Source organism: Colobus angolensis, unplaced genomic scaffold (assembly GCF_000951035.1).
Source record: "Colobus angolensis palliatus isolate OR3802 unplaced genomic scaffold, Cang.pa_1.0 Scaffold71, whole genome shotgun sequence".
NCBI classification, from domain to species: domain Eukaryota; kingdom Metazoa; phylum Chordata; class Mammalia; order Primates; family Cercopithecidae; genus Colobus; species Colobus angolensis.
The window spans coordinates 2,279,836-2,307,241 of NW_012120821.1; positions in this window are offsets into that span (position 1 = coordinate 2,279,836).

Genomic DNA, 27,406 nt, shown 5'->3' on the forward strand with positions numbered 1-27,406 from the left:
GCTGAAATAAATAGATGAGCAAGAAACCCTCCCTAAGGGGCAGGTCGCCAGCTTATCAATTCTGTAACAAGAAACAGTGGAAAGAGCTACTGTAATATAGTATTGAAATAGATGCTTGTCAGAGATGGTAGGCTCTGTTTGTAAGAGAGTCCACCTTCAGCTACACCAAAGTGGCAGAAACTGAGAGCTCAGAGAGGGAATGAAAATGAAGAGGTTTTAAAAACAGGTTGTAGAGGGAAAATTTTATACTTAATTAAAACCTGGTGATCTTGACTGGAAAATTTTAAACTTTTCTGGAAGGTAGGAATGTCTCAAATGTCATGAGAGAGAGGCAACAGTATGCTGAGTGCATCTTACTCCGAATTATGATGAATCCTTAATGTCAAAATTATCGTATTGATAGGAGTTTTCTGGATTTTGTGTTACTCACATAAATGACAAGCATCCTGATGAGGCTGCAACCAAGAATATTTTCATGTCCCCTTCTTCCTCTAGATGACATTCAACTCTGGTTTCTAAGAACACAGTGTACTTTGGGATAACTGTTTTAGGGTTTGGGAATGTGGCTATGTTTATATTACATAGGTGTGTGAACAGTTGTGTTGAGTATATGTATTCTTTTAGCATTGTTTTTGAACCATACATTTGTAAAATTAAAAGAGATGGAAAAATGTAAATTTGACAAACCTTACTTCTATTCATATATTTACTGATGCCTGCAGGTTCTATTTATTTAGTTGTTTGTTGCTTAAAAAAAAAAAAGTGTATAATACTTAAGTGCCCAAATACAGTCCTATGTACTTTGCAAATATTAACTCATCTATATCTTGTATCAGCTCTCTGAGGTAAGAATGTCTGTACTGACCATATTAAAAATAGGCTCGGAAAGGTTTTAATTTGGAAGTGACAGAAACAGACTTAGGCAATCTGGCTTCAGATTCATAAGTAGGTAGGTAATCCGTTTAGTAGGTTCTGCCATACTATATATACCTAATGTGTTGTCTTTTAATATGCAAACACATACAAATAGGAATCTATATTCTTAATTTTTCCGTTTCTCTACAAAAGATAGCAGACTTTACACACACTGCTCTGTACCTCATTTTTTTTTTTTTCAGTCAACTGCGTGTTTTCAGTCTGTGGAAAACTGTTCCTTGTTGCATGGAATTAGTATTTTATGATGTGAATGTATCATAAACAGTTTCCTGCTAGTGGATGCTTGCATGTCTAAATTCCTAAAAGTAGAATTGTTTTATCAAAATATAAATGCCTGTGTAATGTTTGTGTATTACCAAATTTCTCCCTGTATATGTTGTACCGTTTTGCATTCTTCTTATAGTGTGAGATCTGTTTCGTTGACAGAGTATTATGAAAATTTGGATTCTTGACAATCTGATAAGTGAAAAATATTCTGTGTTGTTTTAATTTCTATTTATTATTTAATAAGAACATGTGAATGAGTTGTATACCTTTGTATTTCTTTAAGGGCTGTTTTAATTTCTTTTTCTGTGAAGTGATTTTCATTTTCTTTGAACATTTTTAGGAATTTGTCACTGTTATCTCCATTTGAGTTCTAGCTGCTCTTTTTATATGATGGAGATGAATCTTTTGCCTATGATGTGAGTTTGAAATATTTTTTCCCTAGTGTGTTATTTGTCTTTTGACTCTGATTTTTCTTTTAATGTAGTGCAATTTATCAGTATTTTCTTCTTTATGTAATGGGTTTTAGTCATTTAGAAATGTCTTTTTCATTCCAGATTTTAAAGGAATTTGTGTGTTTTCATTTAGTACTGCATGGTTTCATATTTCTTTCCCTTTGTACATTGAAATCTTTGAGACAGTTTTAGTTTATCAGAGATCATAAGAATATGGTAGAGATACAGCTACAGCTCACCTTTTTCTTTTTTTTTTTTTGCGGATGATTACTCTTTGGGCTTTTTGCAATGTGGCTAGGAAAATTTGTCTTTGATGTGATATAATTTCTGAATCCCTGGAGGAACTACAGTCATGCATTGCTGAACAACAAGGATATATGTTCTTAAAAATGCATCATTAGGTGATTTCATCATTCTACAAACATCATACAGTGTATTTACACAGACCTAGATGGTATAGCTTAGTACACACATAGACTATGTGGTATAGCTAATCGCTCTTAGGCTACCAATCTGTACAGGATGTTGCTTTACTGAATACTGAAGGTCCTTGTAACACAATGGTCAGTATTTGTGTAGTTAAACATATATAAACACAGCAAAGGAAGAGTAAAAATACTGTATGAGATAAAAAATGATACACCTGTGTTGGGCACTTAGCATGAATGAGGAGCCTACAGGACTAAAAGTTGTTCTGGGTGAGGCAGAGAGTAGTGAGTAAATGTGAAGGCCTAGGACATTACTGTATACTACTGTTGACTTTATAAACCCTGTACACTTAGGCTACACTGAATTTATTTAAAAAAACTAAGTAATTGTGCTACAATATTACAGGGACTACATTGTCACTAGGTGATGTGAATTTTTCAGCTCCATTTTAATATTATAGGACAGTCCACCATTGTCTGAAATGTTGTTATGTGGCACATGACTGTATGCCCATTCCAAGTATTAAGAATGCCTCTGGGAAGTGGCAGAAGAATAAATTCATCATGATGTTTTATTGATTTTTATCTAAGCATTGTGATTTGAACATTTTCAAGGTGTAGCTCATAAGGAAATGAAAATTTGATTATGGACTTTAATTCCTTTGAGTGTTAATGGATTTTTATTTGAATTTCCAAGGTGATTTAATTTTTGCCTTAAATTTATTCTTGGGAATGTAATAATTGAAAGGGCTTATTTTCAAATTTGGCATGTCTCTATAATGTTAGAATTGTCTTCTTGGAATTTCTTAAGTTGTTTGTTCTAATCGCAGGACCCTGATGTATTATGCTAGATATATACTTGTCATAATTTTTGATAAGACATAGAATTAGAAATAAGTTTTCAGCTTTAGTTATAGACTAACTACAATTTTTAATTTTTAATTTTATTTATTTATTTTTTGAGATAGGGTCTCCCTCTGTCACCCAGCCTGGAGTACAGTGGTGTGATCTGGGTTCACTACAACCTCTGCCTCCCAGATTCAAGTGATTCTTGTGCCTCAGCCTCCCGAGTAGCTGGAATTACAGGTGTGTGCCACCACACCTGGCTAATTTTTGTATTTTTAGTAGCGACGAGGTTTTTGCCATGTTGGCCAGACTGTAGAATGACTACAGATTTAATTTAATTAATGTAGTTTTGACCTACTTTGGAGAATTCGGGATTCAAAAATCTTAACTGCTAACAGTGGCCTCAGAACAATACCTAAAGTCATAGATAGTGTAGGTGACTCATGAAATGGAAGAAGCAGGAGAGCCATGCTGACTGACCATAAGCTTAAGTCCAGTGGTTTAGTAGAACAAAAATGCTGCAGATCATTAGTATATGGAAGGGGTTATAGAATGCTTTATTTCTTTTTGTGATGTTTCCTTTTATGTGGAAGGTCCACTGTTATAGCATGTTTGATCTCTTGATCTAACTTTTATGTGAGTAGTTAAGGGAGTTATATGATTGTTGACTTTAGAAGAGGAAACTAGAACATTGTCCTCCTTTTTTTCTTGGGATTCAGCTGTCCTCAGGAAGTTGCTCTGCTCTTCCATTTTACAGGGGTAAGAGAAGGACTTTCCTCATACTGTTGCTGAGACTGAGTGGGAAGATCTGTGTAATATTGGAAAACTCATTGTTCATAGATGTATTAGGCAGGGTTCTCCAGAGAAACAAAGCTAATAGGATATATAGAGATAGACATAGGGATAAGAAGAGATTTGTTAGGAGAATTGTGTAATGCAATTATGGAGGCTGAGTAGTCCCATAATATGTTGTCCCAAGATGGGGAACCAAGAAAGCTGATGGCGTGATTCAGACTGAGTCCTTAAATGTAAGAACCAGAAGAACAGATTGTGTAACTTCCACTCTAATACCTAAGGCCTGAGGACTCAGGGGGACCACTGATGTAAGTCTTTGAATGTGAAATCTGGTGAACCAGAAGCTGCAGTGTTTGAGGGCAGGAGAAGATGGATGTTCCAGCTTAAAGAGAGAGAGTTGGTTCACCCTTTCTCTGCCATTTTGTTCTTTGGACCCCCAATAGATTGGCTGACATAAGTCCGCATTAGTGAGGGTGCATTTTCTTTACTCAGTTTACTGAATCAAATGCTAATGTCTTCTGGAAGCACCCTCACAGACACACCTAGAAATAATGTTTTACCAGCTATTTTGGCATCTTTAATCCCAGCCAAGTTGACACATAAAATTAATCATACAACAGATTAAATTGTACTCTCTAAATGTGCTTTATTTGATGCAGAGGTAAGATATTGATCTCATCTTAAGACAACTCCTTTGTATCGCTTAATTGTTTAGAACTTGGGTAGGACTGCCAGTTACTGATTTTTCCACCCCCAACTCCATCAGAGTGGGAAGACTATGATGAGGACAGTAGGATGATTTATCAGAAATTTCCGTTGATTGATTATGTCTCATAGCTGAGGTGGGAATCAGGTTCATCGGTGAGACCATAACTTTCAGTACCTGCTCTAGTAGCAATCCATGTTTAACACTCATGTTGAGGCAGTATATGACAGGTTATATTACCACAAGATATCACAAATAAAATGAACAAGGATCATCTGAATGCCACCCTTCATACCTCAATGTTACATATGCTTTTTCTGAAACCAGAATAAGAAATCCCAGGAAGGTCTGAATTTATAAGCACATTGAAACTTTATGCTAGACTAGGTAATCAAAGGCAGAAATTATAATACAATGTAAAAATAAAGTTACATATTATACACCTGAGGTTCTAGAACTGCTAAGAATATAAAGTTCACATTGTGTTGAGTTTTTAACATTTGTCTTTGTCTTTTTTTGGGCTGTTACAACAAAATACCATAATCTGGGTAGCTTATAAGCAACAGTAATTTATGTCACATAGTTCTGGAGACTGGGAAGTCCAAGATTTAGGAGCCATCAGATTTGGTGTCTGGTGAGGGCACCATTTGCTTATAAATGACATCTTCTTGCTGTATTCTCACATGGTAGCAGGGACAAACAAGCTTCATTGGGCCTCTTTTATAAGGGCACTAATTTGATTAATGAGGGTGACCTATCAAAGGCCCCCACTTCTTAATGTCATCACTGTGGAGGTTAGAATTCAACAAATGAATTTTGGGGGAACACAAACACTCAAATCATAGCAATATTTGTTTGTATTAATTTTATTCTGAATTTGAGGTGCCCCATATCAGTAACAGATTTCTTCATGAGAAAGAAGACTGCCCTCCTCCCCTGCCGCCAGTTCTTACATTTCTGGTGAGACAGTGAGAGCCAGGTCAGTTGTTCTACTCAAGAAGCCAAACTACCCAAGTAAGAACAAGAAAAAACAGATTTTCTCTGCTTTTTTAAGGGCAAGGAGGCAGCTGTCCAACTCTCTTTCTGCAAGGGTATCCTTGGAAACATAATGGGCCTGATTCCTAACTTCAGCACTTTGGTATGTAAATAAAAATCTCCCCAGGAGCCACATAGCCCTGTGTGTCACAGACCTAGAGATGTCTCCAAGTCCTGGGTCTCATTCTTCGTTAGAATATAAATACCTAGGAATTTTCTGCTTTGTGCTTTCACCCAGTAACTAGGTAACTATCTCAGTATGTAACCTTTTGATTTGGGGAGATCTGAGTTTAATGTTGGATCAGAACAGTTAGCTCCATCATTAGGGAAACAAATTGCTACAGATTTAATCATTATGGTATGTGAAAATGTTTTTGTGAGAAATGAAATGAAAGATTTTTTGACTATATAGTGAATATATTTCCATGTTGAAGGAGGCTTGGGATTTTTATAGGAACACTGAGAAATCTAGGGTTGTTTTATTTTTCCACATATCTAGTACATGACTTTTTATCGTTTGTGCTTGATGAAACTGTTAACACTATACCTGGAGCATAGCAAGTACTCTACAAATGATAGCTATCATAATGATTACTATACTTATTATTTTAAGATGTCAAAAATGCCTGTGTAATTATTGCAGAAATCATTCAAATAGAAAATACTTTTATATTCATTTATTTTATTTATGAAATTAATTTGTGGATGAAATTTAAGTTGGATAGAGTCTATCATGAGCCTTGAGACCTACAGAGAAGAGTCTATACTTTCTCATGAAAGGCCAACTATTTAGCTCATGACTCACAATCTCTCTCTCATTGGCAGAAAAGCACCCCCCACATACATAAATGCACAGATCACACACACACACACACACACACACACACACACACACACACCCTCCGATTGTTAAGCCTGTCTTCTTGAAGTGCATTTAGATTTCCATTCTCTTTAGGGTTTTATCAAAATGGATTTTATGCCTACCTAGGAATTGAGACTGAATCTATGCACTTGTTACTAGCTAAACTCACTAGTTAGGAGGTGATTTCTTGCCTTTCTTAACTCATCTTTCAGATTCTAGTTACAAAGTTTCACATTCTTTTTATTTTCTAATACTGTGACAGTTTTTCAAATAAGTGGGTACTGAAATCTAGCTTGAAAGACAGAATTGCTATACAGATGGAATTGTTAGCATACAGTATAATAAAGTATATTTTAAAGATATAGTAGTTGAAAAAGGAGAGGGATCAATACAGGTAGGTTGGAGTAACTGATAATTTTTATTAGAGGAGAAGGATAATGAGTTAGACCTTATTTTGTATAAGAGGTAAATAAAGAAGATAGCATATCAGCTATGGGAACTGATAAAAACTAAGATCATTTATTGAACACAATTTGTTAATTTTTTTCTCCACCATAGTAAAATACAGCAATGAACAAATAAGAGGTGATGAGCAGTCCCTTCCTTCATGAGGTTACACTATAGTAGGTTTACAGTACACTGTGTTCATTGGTTAATTCTGTCAATGAATTTGATAATCTAATTTTATGCTTAGTGAACACAAAGATATATGCAAAAGGATATAGGGCTAGACCAAAGAGTTCAGATCAGGTACTATGGACAATGTAGCATCAACACAGTTTTTAAACAGGGAAGTGAAATAATAAGAAACAATATTATATGAATATTTATCAATGATAAATTGAGGGGACTGGGCACAGTGGCTCACGCTTGTAATCCCAGCATTTTGGGAGGGTGAGGCCAGTGGATATCTTGGGCCCAGAGGTTTGAGAACAGCCTGGTCAACACAGCAAGACCCCGCCTCTACAAATAATTAAAAAAAAAAAAAAGCCAGGCATGGTGGTGCATGTCTGTAGTCGTAGCTTCTTGGGAGGCTGAAGGGGAAGGATTGCTTGAGCCCAAGAGGTTGAGGTTGCAGTGAGCCATGATCACACCACTGAACTCCAGATTGGGTGACAGAGCAAGACCCTGTCTCAAAAACAATAATGAATGGTGAGATGGAGAGACATATGAATCAGGATGGCCAATTAGGGAAATACTGGAATAATTTAAGAGTAAATGATAAGAACATCTAATATAGATTTGGCTTTTGGAGAAGAGAATTCAGAAGAGTCCAAAGTTCTTGTTAGACCTAAGTTATGAATGGAATAAAAGAAGTCAGAGATAACTTGAGGATTTGGAGAAAATAATACAAATTTGGAAGGGAAGGTGGCAAGTAAATCTTTATGCATATTTAGATATGGCCAATGACTATATCCAGGAAAAAAATCCCTTTAAACATTGAACATACAGTACTGGGATTCTAGGCAGGAGATATAGGTTCAGACTTCTCCAACCTAAAGGTGACAGCAGTCATGAGAATGAGTGAGCCCTTTGTGCTATAAGGCCAAAAATTAGGTTTAGAGGCAGCCCATAGAGAGTTAGAAGGAGAAACCGAGAGGTGGAGATCAGAGAACATAGCCAGCATAGTTAGGGAAGCTGAGGAAATTAAAGTGTCAAGTTAATGTGGTTAACAATACCAGATTTAATGTGAGGTAAGAGAAAATGAGGTCTGATAAATTCTCATGTTAACTTTCTGGTTTAAAATATTACCCAGGGTAGAGGTGAGGTGTATAGTGGGGGACCCGATCTCTTGTGTCCATGTAAATATACACTTTAAGCCACTGTCATCCCTTGTTGCAGACTGATTTGTCAGATGAATTGGGAATGGGCTATTTAATTTGAGCAGTGGAGAGGAAGGAGGGATAAAAGTATGGATGGGGATGGGACAGCAGTGCTGAGTTGACAGCCGTTGGGATTACCCTGAGGGATGCATGAGACAGAGTACTTGAGAAAGAACAATAACAGACTAGTTACTAATTTTGTGTTTTCTGATCATAATGGGGACAATGAAGTACTCTTTTTATTAGCCACAATTAAAATGTTGTCTGTTGAATGGAACGAAAAGGTGACTCAGAGAAACACAGCTTTTCCTAATACTCAGGAGGGGACACACTTAGCATTCTCCTGAGACAAAGAGAAAAAATCCAGCTGAACTGGTGTTAGACTGATTTTTTTGATGTGGATAAAGATGAGAAGAAATCTAGGGAGATATCAATTCCTTTTCTTTCTTAAGACCTTAAACATGGGTGGTTGCGGGGGGGAAAGGAGTTGAAACTTTTATTTTACAGAAGAGCTGGCAGTTCGTGACAGGGCCTGTGGCCTGAGTGACCTGTATTCCCAGACAGTTGCATCTGTCTTGACCCTGTTTGTTCCTGGTTCTGTTGTCTGTGCCCTGGGGTGAGGCTAACACGGACATTTGGGAAGCCAGCCATAGCCTACCAAACAAGCCTTCAGTTGTCATTTTAATGGGTATACTATTTCACCTTAATTTAATTTCCCTATCTCCAAGAATATATCTTGTTTTGTAAGTTCACAAGCTGACACGTCATCCAGAGAGACTATTTATTTTCCCTATCTTCTTCACACAAAAGCTGAGATTATTCTTGCAACAGTAATCAAGATCTTCTGTCTTTGGGTTGCAAAGAAAATGCATTCAACTGTACTTGAAAGAGAAAATTGAAATTCGGCTACAGATGATAAAGCACATTCTCCTTCTCTTTCAGTTTTGTCTGTCATATCAGCTGAACTGCATTAGCAAAAGCAGAGGGTACCTGTTGCTGGCTATTGGCAAAAAATACAATATTCATTGTCCAAAACTGTATGAGGTGTGCTGTGGTTTACTTCTATTAAGGATTCTTGTTCTTCTAGGCCTTTTTTTTTTTTTCTTTTTTGTTAATTCTAGCATGGTACAAAATGAACGAGGAAAATAGTCCCCAGAGGAAAGTTTTTCCACTAGCTTTAATGGCTGGCAACTGTGAGTCTTTTAGAAAAATGATCAAATCTTAAGTGTGATTGGCTTGCTTATATTTCTGTTTCAACAGTTTTACAATGCTGGTGTAATTGTTTTAGGAGACATGGAGACTTCTTAGCATACTTAATGCTGGCTTTAATTATTTATTGCATTTATTGGGTATGTAAATCCTAAAATTGCCACTGGATACATCTACCAATAGCATAACTGCTACAGTAATAAAAAGCATCTAGAAATAAAAGTAGGTTGGTACCTCTGAGATAGAGATTTCCATAAACAAAAGGTGTATTGCGGAATTTTCTTTTTCTCCATTAGACAGTCTTATGTGCATGCCAATTGTGAAACCATAGTCAAATTTATAGATATGCAAAGGTAAGAATAAAACATGGGTTTATAGTCAGGTATACACAGTAAATAATTCTTTTTAGTCAGCTATATAACAAGAGGCCAGTGACCCAAGTCTAAGCAAAATTGTAAAGTAGGAATAGTTTGTGTTCAGATACTTATAGCCTGTGTTTTGTGTGTTTAATAATAACTTCTCCAGAAGTTTCCTTGATTTTTCTCTCCCCTCCACATTTATTTATTCTCCAGAAGAGAGGACACTTATTCACACTGAGGTTTAACTGATAATAAAGGTGGTGAAAGTGCAATAGAAATAACTCTTTGAGACCAACCAGTCCTGGCTTCAAGTCTAATTGTAATTATTTTAATTATTTTCTAGCTAAGTAATTTTACTGAATTTCTCCCTTAGGGGGAGATCAGGGTTTGGTGCAAATTGAAGATTATACAGTTTTGAGGGGGGGGGGGCTTTAAAAAATACAAAGCAATGTATATAAATTAAGAAAGTTATTACATGTAATTATACATGAAAATGACAAATCAAATAAACTCCAGAAAAACAAATAGTTTCTAACTTCCTAATACTTAAAAAAATTTTATTTTGGGTTTAAGGGTATATGTGCAGGTTTATTATATAGCTCAACTAGTGTCATGGGGGTTTGTTGTACAGATTATTTTGTCACTCGAGTACTGAGCCTAGCACCCAATAGTTATTTTTCTGTTCTTCTTCCTTCTTCCACCCTCCACCCTCGAGTAGGTCCCAGTGTCTGTTGTTCCCCTCTTTGTGCCCATGAGTTCTCATCATTTAGCTCCCACTTATGAGTGAGAACATGCAGTATTTGGTTTTCTGTTCCTGCTTTAGCTTGCTAAGGATAATAGCCTCCAGCACCAAACACGTTCCCACAAAAGACGTGATCTCATTCTTTTTTGTGGCTCCATAGTATTCTGTGGTGTACATATACCACATTTTCTTTAATCAATCTGTTATCGACGGGCATTTGGGTTAATTATATGTTTTTGCTATTGCGAATAGTGTGGCAGTGAACATTGGTGTACATGTGTCTTTGTAATAGAACGATTTATAAACCTTTGGGTATATACCCAATAATGGAAGTTCTGGGTCAAATGCTAGTTCTGTTTTAAGCTCTTTGAGGAATCGCAGTGCTGCTTTCCACAGTGGTTGGATTAATTTACTCTACCACCAACAGTTGCTTGGCACAACTCCAACAATTGCTTGCTAACCTCAAAAGCATCTGTTATTTTTCAACTTTAAAAAAATAGCCATTCTCGGAGCTTGCAGTGAGCTGAGATTGTGCCACTGCACTCCAGCCTGGGTGACAGAGCGAGACTCCGTCTCAAAAAAAAAAAAAAAAAAAAAAATAGCCATTCTGACTGGTGTGAGATGCTATCTCATTGTAGTTTTGATTTGCATTTCTCTAATGATCACTTGTATGGACCTTTCTTTCACATGCTTCTTGGATGCATGTATGTCTTCTTTTGAAAAGTGATCATATCTTTTACCCACTTTTTAATGGGGTTGTTTTTGCTTGTACATTTGTTCAAGTTCCTTATAGAAGCTGGATATTAGACCTTTGTCAGATGCATAGTTTGCAAATATTTTCTCCTATTCTGTAGGTTGTCTGTTTACTTTGTTGATGGTTTCTTTTGCTGGGCAGAAGCTCTTCAGTTTAATTAGATCCCACTTGTCAATTTGTGCTTTGGTTGCAATAGCTTTCGGTATCTTTTTCATGAAATCTTTGCCTATTCCTATGTCAAGGATGGTATTGCCTAGGTTGTCTTCCAGAGCTTTTAGAGTTTCAGGTTTTACATTTAATCTTTAATTTATCTTGAGTTGATTTTCGTATATGATACGAGGAAGGGGTCCAGCTTCAATTTTCTGCATATAGCTAACCTGTTATTCCAGCACCATTTATTGAATAGAGGGTCTTTTTCTCATTGTTTGTTTTTTTCAGGTTTGTCAAAGATCAAATGATTGTAGGTGTACAGCCTTATTTCTGGACTGTCTATTCTGTTGCAGTACCATGCTGTTTTGATTACTGTAGCCCTGTGGTATAGGTATTGAAGTCAGGTAACATGCATATCTTCAGCGTTGTTCCTTTTGCATAGGATTACTTTGGCTATTCAGGCCCTCTTTTGGTTCCATATAAATTTTTAAATAGTTTTTTCTAGTTCTGTGAAGAACATTGTTGGTAGTTTGATGGGAATAGCATTACTCTAAATTTCTTTGGGCAGTATGGTCATTGTAATGATATGGGTTCTTCACATTCATGAGTATGAGATGTTTTTCCATTTGTTTGTCTTCACTAATTTCTTTGAGCAGTGTTTTTATAATTCTCATTGTAGAGATCATTCAACTTCCTGTTTAGCTGTATTCCTAGGTATTTTATTTTTTTCTGTGCCAGTTCCGAATGGGATTGACTTCCTGATTTGGCTCTTGGAGAGGCTGTTGTTGGTATGTAAGACAATTCTTTTTCTTGCATTTTTTTAAACTATATGCTCTCTGATTCTTTTATGTGACAACATTTTATATCATTTTCTGTAGAGAGAAGAAAAAGATATTTTGACTCTTTTAAAGAAGAAAGATTGGTAGTTTTTGTTAAACTGGAAAAGTTACTTCTACTTTGCTGCATGTTTTTGGAAATGACACATCTTTGACTTTATCCGTGGATTCTCACTTAGATTGCTTCTTGTTCATGAATAAGCCCTGGAAAACTCCAGCATTTTGAAATTTCCTTGTATTCCTTCACTGATGCTATAACTGCCACAGCTATTGCCACAGAACTCATTCAGGCTTGAATGTATTTGTTAAACATTTATTCAGTGTTTTCTTTCTGCCATTGTGCCAGGTCTAGAGAATAAAGAAATGAAGAAGGCATTTCTGTCCTCATAGAACTCACAGGCTAGTGCAAATGTATATTTTATAATGCAATGTGAACAGTTCAGCAATGAAGTATGTACAAAAGGTATAGCTTATCAGTGGAGGGAATTTCAACTGGCTGGTATAATGCAGACCACTTGTGTAAAATGCTATAAAGGAACAAATTTTTATAGCCAAGTAAATTTGAAAGACATATTATATATTCCTCTCAGACATTCACAATGCACTCACCGTAATTAAGGCTGTAAGAAGTCCTACACCCAAGCAACCTGTTTAATGGTTTAACTAGGCATTCCTTAACTCTGTTTGTCGATGCGTTAGTCTGTTCTCATGCTACTACAAAGAAATACCTGAGACTGGGTAATTTATAAAGGAAAGAGGTTTAATTGACTCACAGTTACTTATGGCTGGGGAGGTCTCAGGAAACTTAACAATCGTGGCAGAAGGCACCTCTTCACAGGGCAGCAGGAGAGGGAAGAATGAAAGCCACGCAAAGGGAGAAGCCCTTTTTAAAACCATCAGATATTCTGAAAACTTACTATCATGAGAATAGCATGGGGGAAATCCCCCCATTATTCAGTTATCTCCCACTGGGTCCTTCCCGCAACCTGTGGGGATTATGGAAACTACAACTCAGGATGAGATTTGGGTGGGGACACAGCGAAACCATATCGGTCCATGAAAATAATTATTTCCGCAACAACAAAAGTCAAAATAGCTAGTGGACTGGACATAAAATGATCTATTTCACTCCTTATTTTCTGAAGAGATTGAGGCTACTTCGACTTTCTCCCTTGATAAGGAGTCATTTTTTTCTGATTATGGAAGTTTATGTAGGGATGAAGCCCAAGGTTTTGGGTGAAAGAGTCAAGTGTTAACTGCGTAAATCACTTTTTCAAGTACCCCAGGCTTTATCTTCCATATAAGCTGATGGGAAAGTCATTACAGTAACTCATATGCAAATAATACATGTCACTGCATGTTTCAGTTTCTGTATCATGGCCAAGCCAGTACACACCTCATGTAAAATGTGTCATGAATTTCATCATGGATAATAGAAGATACATGACAATGATTCAAAACACGTCTGTACTGTCTACATATAATAACTCGTGATGTGTCTGATGGACTTACCCCACTAACCTTATTAAAAACATCAATAAAGTTGAATAAACAATTAGTGTAATATTGTTTTTCTTTTCTTTTTAGTCTATACCATAATCTTTAACAGTGGTACCAGTAGTGTATAGTAGTTCATATCAAAGTCAAGAAGACTCACAGGTTATTGTGGTTAGCAAGAGGGAATCCTTGACTCCTCTGGGCAAAAAGGTGATCATCTTTTCTTTGACACTGGTATGTTGATCAGTTCGTTCTGTGGAACCTGTGGGTTGTACTCCAGTAGAGTCCTTAGGATGGCCTCTCCTGAAGGATGCTCAACACTGGTTAAACATAAATTTACCAGAATAGGGTAAAAAAGTACGGAAGTAAATGACTACATAAGATATGTGTTGCACAGAGCTCGACCAAAATAAACCTACTTAGATCTGAGGCTCATTTTCTCTTCATTGTATCAGAATAGTGTGCCTGCAATTTAATTTTGTTTTACAGTGCTCACAACCAAGCTTGACTTGCAGGATGTATTGCCCTGAAACATCTCTAGTCTATTCTGCTTTTCCTGAATCTTCTGTTATTGCCTAGTGATGCAGGTTGAAGGGAAGGGCAAGAAGCTAGAGTGGGTGAAGGTCTAAACGAACTTACCAATAATGGGATGACACTGAATTCGCTGGTCTACTACATATATTTCAAAGGGATGTGGAAACTCCATTTTTATCTAAGGTAGTGTGTTTTCGCCAGGGCTCTGAGATCAGAAACAAGATATGGAAACTTTAAGAAGTGTTATTCAAAGTTAATTCTCTTAGTTTTTTCAGTTGACTTTTGGGATATCGTTCTCTTACTTTCCCCCCTTGCCTCATTGCTGCTCCCTGTCAATATTTCTGCTAGATCTTCTTTATTATGACCTCTAAATGTTGAAGTCCCAGTGCTCTGTCCCTGGACCCTTTCTCTTGTTTAAATAAGTTCACTTCCTATATTATTTAATTACCATCTGTATATGGAAGATTCCCCAGGTTCTATTTATGCCTTGAATCTTTCCCTTGAACTTCAGACTCATATTCAAATGTCTACTTAAATACAATATATCCAAACTTGATTTCTTGATTTTGTCTGCCAAATCTGTTTCTATCTACCATAGTGTTCTCCTTCGAGTAAACAGTAACGTCTAGTTACTTAGGTGGAAGATGTTGGGATAATACCTGTTGTCACTCTTTGGTTCACATCCCACATTAACAAAACTGTTGGTTCTACAACTTTTGAAGTTTATTCTGAGTGTAACCACTCCTCTCTATTTCCACTATCACCCCTTTCATCAAGACAGCACTATCTCTAGCCTAGACTCTTACTTTATCCTTCAACCCCTTGTATTTCGTCTTGCCTCCATTTAGTTATGTTTTACACATGACCAGAAAGATCCATTTAAAATGTAACTATGCTGTTATCCTCTGTGCAAAATTCTGTAGTGACTTATTATACTGAATAAAATTCAAAATCCTTACTACCTCCCAAAGCACTCCATTAGCTGTCCCCAAATGACTGTATCTTTCCTCACTGTTCTGCAAGCATTGTTACTCAGTACTTTAAGAACATTCATTCAGAGTTTTTGCACTTTCTAGTCCCTCTGTCCAGAATGCTCTTTATCCAGATGTTCATATGATTTGTCCTTTCACTTTTTAAATTCTCTTTTTAAGTGTCAGCTTGTCAGATAAGACTTCACTGAATATCTTGGTGAAAGTAGCATCCTTTCTCAATTTTTCTTTATTTTTTTTGCCTACATCCTGATAAAATGTAAGATCTATGAGGGAAGAGACATTGTATAAATGTTTCATTTATCTTTTTTTGTATACTCAGAGTATAAAATGTTTTGGCATAGGAACTGAGTAGTCCCTCAGTAAATATTTAGGTACTGAACTAATAAAGCATCGATTGTGTTCTAGGGGCTCCATTTGCTTTACAACAATGCCTTTTCTGTTGGGGTAGGCAAAAAGAATATGGCCATAGTCAAATCTGTTATAGTTCCCAGCTAGTTGCCAGATCCTAGCTTTTAGCCACTAATCTCTACTAGAACAGAAGCCAAATCCTTGTGATTATGCAAACATAGCATGTACTAAGGAAGGCGTAGACTTACTTTTCTCCTCAAACACACTAGAGTAACATAAAACTTTAGGGCTCATTCCAGATTCTGCTCAGTGGGAGCTTAAGGCTGCTGTCGGCTTTCTTCATTATTATTAGATCCATTATTTCTGGAGCTGAGGTCAGCTGGCTACGTAGGTTAGAGGTGTCAATGCTCAGATGAGTTTCTTACCATTCAGGATGTTAGCATGTATTTCTTTTTTTGGATAAGTCATTTGTTTTTGCTCTCATAATAAAAGTAACCCAGACTAGATTCACTAGGAAACATTAGAACAAGAAACTCTAGCAAAATGCAGAAAAGTACTTAAAAATTCAACTCCTTAGAGACAACTATTATTAACATTTAGTTGAATTTCATATCAGTTTTAGAGTGTGTGTGTATGTGTGTGTGTGTGTCATTGTAGTGAACCAACAATATTTAGTGAGCACCTTTTTTCCTGTACTAAGTAAACTTAATTAAAAAGCTGAGAGAATTTGACTTTTTGCCCTCATTATGAGCTGCTTCTCAAGAGGCATTCCTTTTGTTTGAAAATTATAGACTTTGTTCTATCCATATTGCTGTTACCCATTGATTCAATGTGCACTTGTCCTCTTTTTGATACCTATCCCACCTCTCTCTGTGGCTAATGTTTGACATACAGTGCTCATGGCAGCCTTGCCTGTCTTTCTTCCCTGTTTGTCAATTATTTCTGCTTAGACAAGCCGGAGAATCATCTGAAAGCAGAATTAATCAATGAAAACCTGAGTTAAAATGTGTGAGAGCATCCCTGACTTGAAGAAGAATATGGTATTATGGTGTTAGGCCTGGTCGACATGGAGAAGAGTTGAACGTTAAGACTACTTTGTGACAGTACCTACATCCAGGGAGTAGGTGACAGGTTTATTGTAGGACTACAGTTTGAAATCCAGGCCAGTTGTTAGAAGTCCTAACCAGAGAAAATGTAGATAATAAGTGTAATGGGAGGAGGAAATATGAGAACCATCTATAAAGGTGGTTTAACTAGTTCTATCAAATGGATTTTTCTCCTTAGATTTTATTTATTTATTTATCATTATTATTTTTAAAATTTAAATTTGTGGGTATATAGTAGGTGTATATATTTATGGGGTGCATGAGATGTTTTGATACAGGCATGCAATGCATAATACTCACATCATGGAAAATGGGGTATCCATCCCCTCAAGCATTTATCTTTTGTGTTACAAACAATCCAGTTACACTCTTAGTTACTTTAAAATGTACAACTAATACATAATCATTGCAGGAACACTAGAAGGCACAGATAAGTAGCTGCTCACTTAAAGATATCTGTTGGTATGTGTTTTGTGGTGTTGGTGGCGTATAGAATGGGGGATTAGAGGAAGATACGGAATTGGGATTGTATTAATTATTATAAAAACACAGTAGGGAAGTAATATCAACACAATATAAAATGTCTAAGAAGAAACATAATCTGCCCCTGTCCAGCACCATTATTTAACTTGCATGTATTACTTTTGTGATTATAAAGCAAATCTAGTATTTAAAGAGATTATATTCTTAAATGGGTATGAACAAGCTAGAAACAGGAAACTGGATGGGCCAAGATTTAAATGTGGCTTATTTCCCATAATTGTAAAGGACTGAAGTCTTGGTTGAAGGCACCGTCTATTACCTGAAGGCACCACTGTGAGATGCAAAAGGCTTTCTCTCAAAGGAGAGCACTGAGTTCTTGTGGCACCTTCAAAGGGACACTGCTTTGCTTCTCCTGTTGAGCTCCTAATGCACAGTACACACCATGTGAGTTATTGCTTATCAGTAAAGTTGTGATCAACACTGTGAAATGTTGTTTCCCAGATGTTTGAGTCCTTAAGAGTGGTGTGAGCACAGCAAGCAGGTCTTTCATTTGGGTATCTATACCGTCAGTAGGGGTTGGCAGCCTACTGGTTTTGGCTTGACTAATGGCTCCAAATAGGAGTGAACCATGTCCAGGAGATGACAACAGAATCCACGGCCAACTCCTAACCTTTTTTTCATTTTCGAGGCTACTTGCAGGGTGCAGAGCAGAAATGAGGGAATTTGGGGAATAGTCAGGTAGTGAAGACTGCTTGCCTAGTTGGGATGCGTTGCCAAATATGACTTGATTATCTTGTCTCTGTATAGGATATTTACTTTTTAAAGTAGTTTTATGTACATGATCTTAGGTGAATCCTCCAGGATCTGAGCCCTGGGTAGTAGGATGCATTCAGATGAAGGTCATGAGGTAATTTTTTTCTGTTTTTTCTGTTTTCTCAGGATTGTCAAACTAGCTAAGACAAAATAAAGTTCTACCTCTTAAAGGAATGTGTTTGCTTTTTTACCCATACCCTTAAGGGTAGGAAACTAGTATCTTTCAATGGAAAATGTAACATGAAAATGTATTCCTTAAAGTGCTTCTCAGAAAAGAAATGGGAAGATTAGGAAGAAGAAATGGGATTCATTCCCTCTCTTCTTTCTTTTTTCCTTTTTTCCTATTTGATTTTTATTAAACCTTTCTTTATGTGAGGCATACATAATGATTAGAATTCTAATACAAATTGTTTTTAAAAGGCCTTTGTATTTCATGTTGCTGAGAAGCTTCCTGTGTTGAGTTTAAAATATGTTTGTGATTTTTTTTCCACACCATTTAACAGTCTGTCCAGTAGGTGGACTCCTTCATGTACACATAAGGGTTCTCTCTTTGCTTTAATCAAGTGTTCCTTAAATCTGTGAAAAGGCATTTTTGCATGTTGAACTTTTGGTTTCACCAATTTATTATCTGAAAGGCTGAAAATAGATTCGGAGATTCTGCTTACTTCTGTTTGAGAAAAAAAATTCAGGTTTAGTTGCTTTCATCTTTCCCTTTGTTTTTGTTTTAGCATATATTCTGACATTTCTTGTTTAATCAGGGATCTTTTAAAGAAACAGATTACGTTTCTTAGGTCAAATTTTAAGATTTATATCAAATTCTTTTAGAACAAATTACATTTCTGAGCTTATATTCATCACAGTATAAACAAAGGACTAAATTAATTATACTTGTGAGGATAGGAGTTGCTTAATGAGTATGAAAATAAGCTAGATAGAATGAATAAGTTCTTGTATTTGATAGTACAATAGGGAAATTAGAGTTAACAATAACTTATTGTATTTAAATAACTTACTGTAAGGAAAGAATTATAAAGTTCCCCCACACAAAGATCAGATGAATGTTTGAGGTGGTGGATATCTTAATTACCCTGATTTAATCATTACACATTGTATGTATGTATGAAAATATTACATGTACTCAAAAGTTTATACAACTATGATGTATCAATTAAAATACATTTTTATGGTCTCCATACTTTTCTACATTTTGTTCTTGAGTGCTTTTATAAATGCATTTTATACAGAAGAATCTGGATGAGTCGTTTTTAACCTGATCCCTGTAACTTCTACCTAAAGTCAAGTGGCTTTGGCAGTGTATTTGCCTGCCTTCAAGGCCATTGGGACAAGCGCAGATTAATATTATTAATTAGCCTTCTTTTCTTCCCAAGTCTTTACTTTTCACCCTTCTCTTTTGAAAATCTATATCATCATTGGCTTATAGACAGTAAAATGTCTGCATGGTGAAATTTTCAATAGTTGATTCAGTACATTTATTCCAACATGAAAAATAAACTCTTGACCTGGAAACTCAATTTAGGAAAAGCCTCATTTAGGTAACCTTGTATACTGTTTCTCTGTGACTAGGCCAGCGATCATAAAATGTTGCTCAAAACTAACTTTTACTAAAAATTGTTGCCTTCTTATGTATCACAGTTTCTACATCCACTGGGAGAATTAAATGTTGAGATAACTGAAAGAATTAAATGTTTAGGTAAATGAAAACAAAAAGAAAACCACCTGTTTTCTGAATAATCAAGCCTAGTTTTGATGCTTTTAATCTAGATTTTTAAATTGTTGAAGAGAAAGGTTGTATCTTGTTCATATTTATGTCTGTCCTAGCATCTGATATCAAACATGGAGGTATAATATCCTGCTTATAATCGCTGGTCAGAAGGTGTTTCTTGAATAGAATGGGGTATGTTTATTAATTTCATAAACAAAAAACAGGCACTGTGCAAATACAAATCTACAAAATCATACAAAATACAAATATACTAAGCTGGAGAAGGGTATATATTTCATTTGGAACTTGTTTATATGTTTATTTATCCAACTGCACTATTACATATATATGTATATGCTATTTCTCCTTGAGAAGAAGAGGCACGTTTCAAAATTTTTTGTATTTCTATTACCTACTACACAGCTTTATACATAGCATTTATTAGGTGTGTGATTATATGCGTGTTTTATTTTCCCTGCTAAAATGTAATTTTCTAGTAAGTATAATGAGTGTTAAATTCACATTTATATCCAGTAGTGCCTTATATATTATAGTTTTCAATAAATGTTGTGGAAGGAATGGGAAATGGCCACAAGTCAAAACAAGACTTGGATGCAATAATGATGAAAATAATATAAACACTCATATTAGCGGCAATATATCCTAAATTAGCAAATACAGGAAAATTGTGTTGGATGTATTTTTATCTCTGTGATTTATATGTATTGGCATTTCCTTCTTACAATACATGTTTTCTGAAAAATTACAAACTATAAAAAAAAAGATGGGGCAGACAATTGAAAATCAGGGCATTAACAAAGATATTACAGTCCTCAATAAAATGCTAACATAATAATAACAAAAAGAAAGGCAAATAGATTGTTTGAAGCCAATACTCAATAAATTTATAACTTCATCACAAAATAAAGTTGAAAGTAATTTGACAGAAGGAGATGTGAAGAAGGGTTGAGGCTGCTAAGCCAAGGAGACAAGGACAAAATGCAAAAAGATTAGGAAAAACTGCTCAAAAAACACTTCCAAAACAGACCAATAAAAGGAGCCAAAGAAAATAAAAAGGGATGAATGAGCAATGTGAATATCACAGTATTCCTCCCTGGCTTGTTGGGTTCATCTGCTGGTACTTGGTAGCATAAAACATTAATGTGTTGGAGAAACAATCATGGATGAACTAATCTTATTTCTGTGTTAATACTAACAGTACTCCACTATTTACTGATCACATACAAGCTAATTTTTGTAATAAAACTCAGTGAGTAGAATATTTTCTGTTGCTTCAAAAACAGATAATACAAATTGGAGCATTCTATTAATCAGAATAATTAGGGACATCATTACAGAAAAGAAACTTTTCTTAAAAAAGAAATGCAGTCTGGCTTATGGTGGCTCATGCATGTAATCTCAGCACTGTGGAATGTTGAGGCTGGAAGATTGCTTGAGCCTAGGAGTTTGAGGCTGCAGGGAGCTATGATGGTGCCACTGCTTTCCAGCCTGTGTGACAAAGTGAGACATTGTTTCTAAAACAAACAAACACCCCCCCCACACACACACACAGTTAGATATAGTTGCAAATTATGACGCTTTTATTAGATGTCTGACCTTAGGCTAATTATTGAAGTTCTTGGAGGTTTAAATTTCTCATTTCTAAAATGAGAACAGCAATACTTAGAAATAATTGAAGACAGGATATTACATAATTTATCCATTTGTTATGAAAAATGAAGATTCAAATTCAGCACTTCTGATTTTTACTGCATAACACCGAATTTGTCATTCTGTACTTTAGGTTCTTACAAAGGATTCTCCAGACTAGTTCTAACATCATGTTTCCAGGAAGATTTATAAGGAGAAGAGAAAAGATAATGTTCAAAACTTCATTTTGAAAGCAGTTTATTTAAGTTTTGAGACCTTGACAAGAATTTAAAATTAATGTTCAGGTTGTTTTTTTTTTTTATTTTTCCCAAAAGGTTTATTCTGATTAATAGAAGATCTCACTCTGTCGCCCAGGCTGGAGTGCAGTAGCACAATCTTGGCTCACTGCAAGTGCAGTCTTGGCTCACTGTAACATTGGCATCCCAGGCTCAAGCAGTCCCCCCACCTCATCCTCCCGAGTAGCTGGGACAACAGGCATGTGCCACCATGCCTGGCTAATTTTTCGTACTTTTGGTAGAGATGAGGTTTTACCATGTTGCCCAGGCTGGTCTCCAACTCCTGAGCTCAGGTGATGCACCTGCTTTGGACTCCCAAAGTGCTGAAATTACAACCTGAGTCACCATGCCCAGCCAATTAAATATTTAATACTGAGTTGATAAATAAGAATTTTTGAGAAAATACTAGTGCAAAAATTAAAAAAAATACAGAAAGGGAATTCTGAAAAAGCCAAATTAGTGAGGTTGTTATTTATGTAATCTAAGCCGGATAACCATAACTTCTACCAAAATACCAAATCTACAAAGTATTTAGGTGATGAGGTAAATAAATGATTGGGATTGTCAAAGCAATTGAAGGCAAATGATAATGTCCTTCTCTTCGTTAAACATTTCCTTCCAGAATTAAAACATCTGATCTACATATGATGCCAAAATAATTATACTCAGTGTTGGTACCAGCTTTACCTATGATTCAGTCTTAGATATGAAATTGGTTTTGATTATTTTCATTAAATGTTTAATGTGGAGATATTATTTCTCATTGCCTATCAATATAAGAAAAAAATAATCTTAACATATAAAATTATAGCCTTCAAATTGTTACCTAGCTGAAGCATATTTATTAAACATGTGAGAAATTAAGTCCCTTTCCCATTGCAAAATTTATCACAAGTAATATGGAATACTGCAGATATATATTGATAATGGTTTGTGGCTTAAATTCACATATGATGGACTCATTTTGTCTTACAAATCAGAAGATTCATGAAAAAATTTAATAAATATCACTGTGAGAACACACATTCTTTGTGTAATAAGAAACTTTAGAAATACGTAGTTGTTAAAAAATTTGGGTCAGCCAGTAGTATGCTGTCTTCAGGAGACTCATCTCACACATCATAACACTCATAGGCTCAAGATAAAGGGATGGAGGAAAATCTACCCAGCAATCAGAAAACAGAAAAATTCAGGGGTTGCAATCCTAACTTTGGACAAAGCAGATTTCAAACCAACAAAAATAAAAAAGGCAAAGAAAGGCATTACATAATGGTAAAGGGTTCACTTTAACCAGAAGACCTAACTATGCTAAATATGTATGCACGCAACGCAGGAGCACCCAGATTCATAAAGCAAGTTGTTAGAGACCTACAAAGAGACATAGATTCCCACAAAATAACAGTAGAAGACTTCAGCACCCCACTGACCATATTAGTACAGATCATCAAGGCAGAAAATTAACAAAGATATTCAGGACCTGAATTCAACACTGGACCAGATGGCTCTGATAGACCTTTACAGAACTCTACACCAAAAAACAACAGATACACATTCTTCTCATGACCAAATAGCACATACTTTAAAATCGACCACATACTTGGACCTAAAACAATCCTCAACAAATGTAAAAGAACCAAAACCACACCAAACACACTCTCAGATCACAGTACAATAAAAACAGAAATCAAGACTATGAAAATCTCTCAAAACCATGCAGTTACATGGAAATTAAAACAGTATGCTCCTGTATGACTTTTGGGTAAATAATGAAATTAAGGCAGAAATCAAGAAATACACAATGTGCCAGAATCTCTGGGACACCAAAGTCAGTGTTAAGAGGGAAATTCATGGCACTACAGGCCCACATAAAAAAGTTAGAAAGACCTCATATTAACAGTATAACATCCCAACTGAAAGAATTAGAGAAGCAAGAAAAAAACCCTCAAAGCTTGCAGAAGACAAATGTGAAAGGAAAATATCTTGAGCCCCCAAAATCACTAAGGAAACTCAAGCTGGAAGCTGCTTAGTGCAAGGTTGCCTCCCATTATATTATTATTATTATTATTATTATTATTACTTGAGATGGATCTATCGCCCAGGCTGGAGTGCAGTGGTGCGATCCTTAGCCTCCCTAGTAGCTGGGATTACAGGTGCACACCACCATGCCTGGCTAATTTTGGTATTTTTTTAGTAGAGATGGAGTACCACCATGTTGGCCAGGTTGGTCTCAAACTCGTGACCTCAGGTGATCCTCTCACCTTGGCTTCCCAAAGTGCTGGGATTACAGAGTAAGCCACCATGCCTAACTGCCTCCCATTCTATTCAAAGTCACCCCTCTGCTCACTGAGGTAGGTGCATATCTGATTTGCATCCTTTGGAAAGACTAATCAGAAATTCAAAAGGATGCAACCATTTGTGTATCACCTATTTGTGACCTGGAAGCTCCCTCCCTGCTTTGAGTCTTCATGCCTTTACTTACAGTTGCCCCGCTTTTCCAGACAGAAGCAGTGTATTTCTTACATGTATTGATTGATGTCTCATGTCTCCCTAAAATGTATAAAACCAAGTTGTGCCCTGACCACCTTGGGCACATGTCATCAGGTCTTCCTGAGGCTATGTCATGGGTGCATCCTCAACCCTGGCAAAATAAACTTGCTAAATTAACTGTGAAACCTGTCTCAAATTTCCTGGGTTCACGCAAGAAATAACAAAAATTAGAGCTGAATTGAAGGAAATTGAAACATGAAAAAACCATTCAAAAGATCAATGAATCCAGGAGTTTTTTTTTTTTTTAAAGGAATAAAGTAGATTAGCTAGATTAATGAAGAAGAAAAGAGAGAGGGTCCGAATAAACACAATTAGAAATGATGAAGAGAATGTCACCACTGACCCCACTGAAACAAAATTAGCCATTAGAAACTACTATAAACACCTTATGTACGCAAACTAGAAAACCTAGAAGAGATGGATAAATTCTTGGACACATGCACCCTCCCAAGACTGAGCCAGGAATAAATTACTTTCCTGAATAGACTAATAATGAACTCTAAAATTGAGTAATAAATAGCCTACCCAGCAAAAAAAAAAAAAAAAAAAAAAAGGCAAAAAAGCCCAGGACCTGATAGATTCACAGCTGAATTCTACCAGATGTATTATAGAAAGAAGAGTTGGTACCATTCCTACTAAAACTATTCCAAAAAACTGAGAAGGAGGGACTCTTCCTCAGCTTTCTATGAGGTCAACATCATCTTGGTATCAAAACCTGGCAGAGACACAACAAATAAGGAAAACTTCAGACCAGTATTTTTTATGAACGTCGAGGCAAAAATCCTCAACAAATACTTGCAAACCGAATCCAGCAGCACATCAAAAAGTTAAGCCACCATATTGAAGGAACATACCTCAAAATAGTAAGAGCCATCTACGACAAACCCACAGCCAACATTATACTGAATGGGCAAAGCTGGAAGCATTCCCATGAAAACTGACACAAGGCAAGGATGCCCTCTCTCACCAATTCTGTTAAACATAGTATTGGAAGTCCTAGCTTGAGCAGTCAGGCAAAAGAAAGAATATACTCATGTAAACAATTATGTCTCTCTACAGAGAAAAAACCGTGAGTTCTCATTAATACAGAGAACACCAGTCCAAAACCACAGCATTTATTTTGTGTTAATTAGTGGCATTTTTTGGGTACACCAAAGAGTTGTCATTACAAGGATCCTGAAGGATCAGAACGACACTCCTTCAAATCAACTATGAAAACAAAATATGTCTCAATTGCTTTTTTTTTTTTTTTGAGGTCTTCGTTTCCTTTGATAAATCCATCAAGGATTCATCAAAGTGGTACAATAAATTTATTGAAGTGATACAATAAAATAAAAACTTGCAATTATAAAACAGATAAATATTATGCAACATACTCTAATGGATCATCATTTAGAAAAGATCAAGGAGAGGTCTAGGTGGCTCCAGCCTATAATCTCAGCATTTTAGGAGGCTGAGGTGGGAGGAACACTTGAGGCCAGCAGTTCAAGACCAGCCTAGGTAACATGGTGAGACCCCATCCCTATGAAAAACTTTTAAAAAAATCAGCAGGGCAGTGAGCCATGATCATGCTGCTGCACTCCAACCTGAGTAACAGTGTGAGACTCTTTCTCAAAAAAAAAAAAAAAAAAAAGAAGAAGAAGAAGAAGAAAATGAAATGAAGAAAAAAAAAAAAAAAATATTAGACACAGTGATACATGGCTGTAAGTAGGACTTACTGGTTAGTCTTTGGAAGACTAGAGGCTACTTGGAAGGCTGAGATAGGAGATCACTTGAGCCCATGAGTTCAAGGTCAAGGCTTAAGTGAGCTATGCACCTCAGTGAGCCACTGCACTTCAGCCTGAGCAAAAGAGTACAACCCTGTCTCAAAAAACAAACAAAAAAAAAATCAAGAAAAGAAGAAAAAATATGGCCTTAGTTCATTATGTCCAGATATACTAAATATATGTGCACATTAATAGTAAGTTGGGAGTCAATCAGAAAAGTGACAAGTGACCTATATATTGTTTACCTACAATCATCTTTGGGCATGAACTGGTTTAGTAATAAAACCTTGAGTCTTAGCTGAGCACATATCTGATTGGCTAAGACTGTATGTCCTTGCTGTTTTTGTTAGGTGTGTCCGTGTGGTTAAGTTCTGGCCAATGAAATGTAAGTAGAACTAGTGATGTAGGAAACCTCTGAGTCATGCCCTCAGAGGGAAGGGGTATATTTTACTTCACCTGCTTCCCAGGTTTCTGGAATGTGGATTTGATAAGAAAAACTAGAGGAATCATAGTTGCCCATGAGGTAGAAACCAAATATTGAGGAAGACAGAGCATTAAGATAGGAAATTGAGTGGTTCCTGCCACTTTACAACCAACATATTTTCCCTGGACTCTCTATGTTAAGATTATGATGTGAGAAAGAAACATGTTTCTGTCTTGGCACTAAGTTTTTGGGTCTTTAAAAAATGTTATTGTATGTATTTAAGATCTAAAATATGTGTGTGTGTGTGTGTGTGTGTGTGTGTGTGTGGGTAGTGCTAACTTATGTGTATGTAGTAAAATGATTACTGCAGTCATGCAAATTATCCTATCCATCACCTTTTTTGTGTGTGTGGTAAGAGCACCTAAATCTACTCTTTTAGCAAATTTTTAGTATACATTACAATATAATGAAGTATAGTCATTATGCTATACATTAGATCTGTAGACTTAGTCATCCTATATAACTGAAAATTCATACCCTTTGACCTTTTTCTCCCCTTTTCCTTCCCTCCTCACTCCTGGTAACCACTGTTCTACTGTTTCTATGACTTGGATTATTTTTAAAAAAACTTCCACATATAAGTGAAATCACACAGTCGTTCTGTGTCTGGCTTATTTTACTTAGCATAATGTCCTACAGGAACATTCATGTCATAGGAAATGGCAGTTATTCCCTCTTTTTTTTTAAGGGTGAGTAATATTCCTGTGTGTGTGTGTGTGTGTGTTTGTGTGTACACTACAATTTTTTTATTCATTCATCCATTGATGGACATGTAAGTTGTATCTTGGCTATTGTGAACTGCTGCAATGAACACGAGAGTACAGATATCTCTATAAGGTGCTAACTTCCTTTCCTTTAGGTATAGACCCAGCAGAGAGATTGCAGGGTTATGTGATTGTTATGGTTTTAGATTTTTAGGAACCTTCAAACAGTTTTCTGTGATGCTTGTACCAATTTACATTCTTAC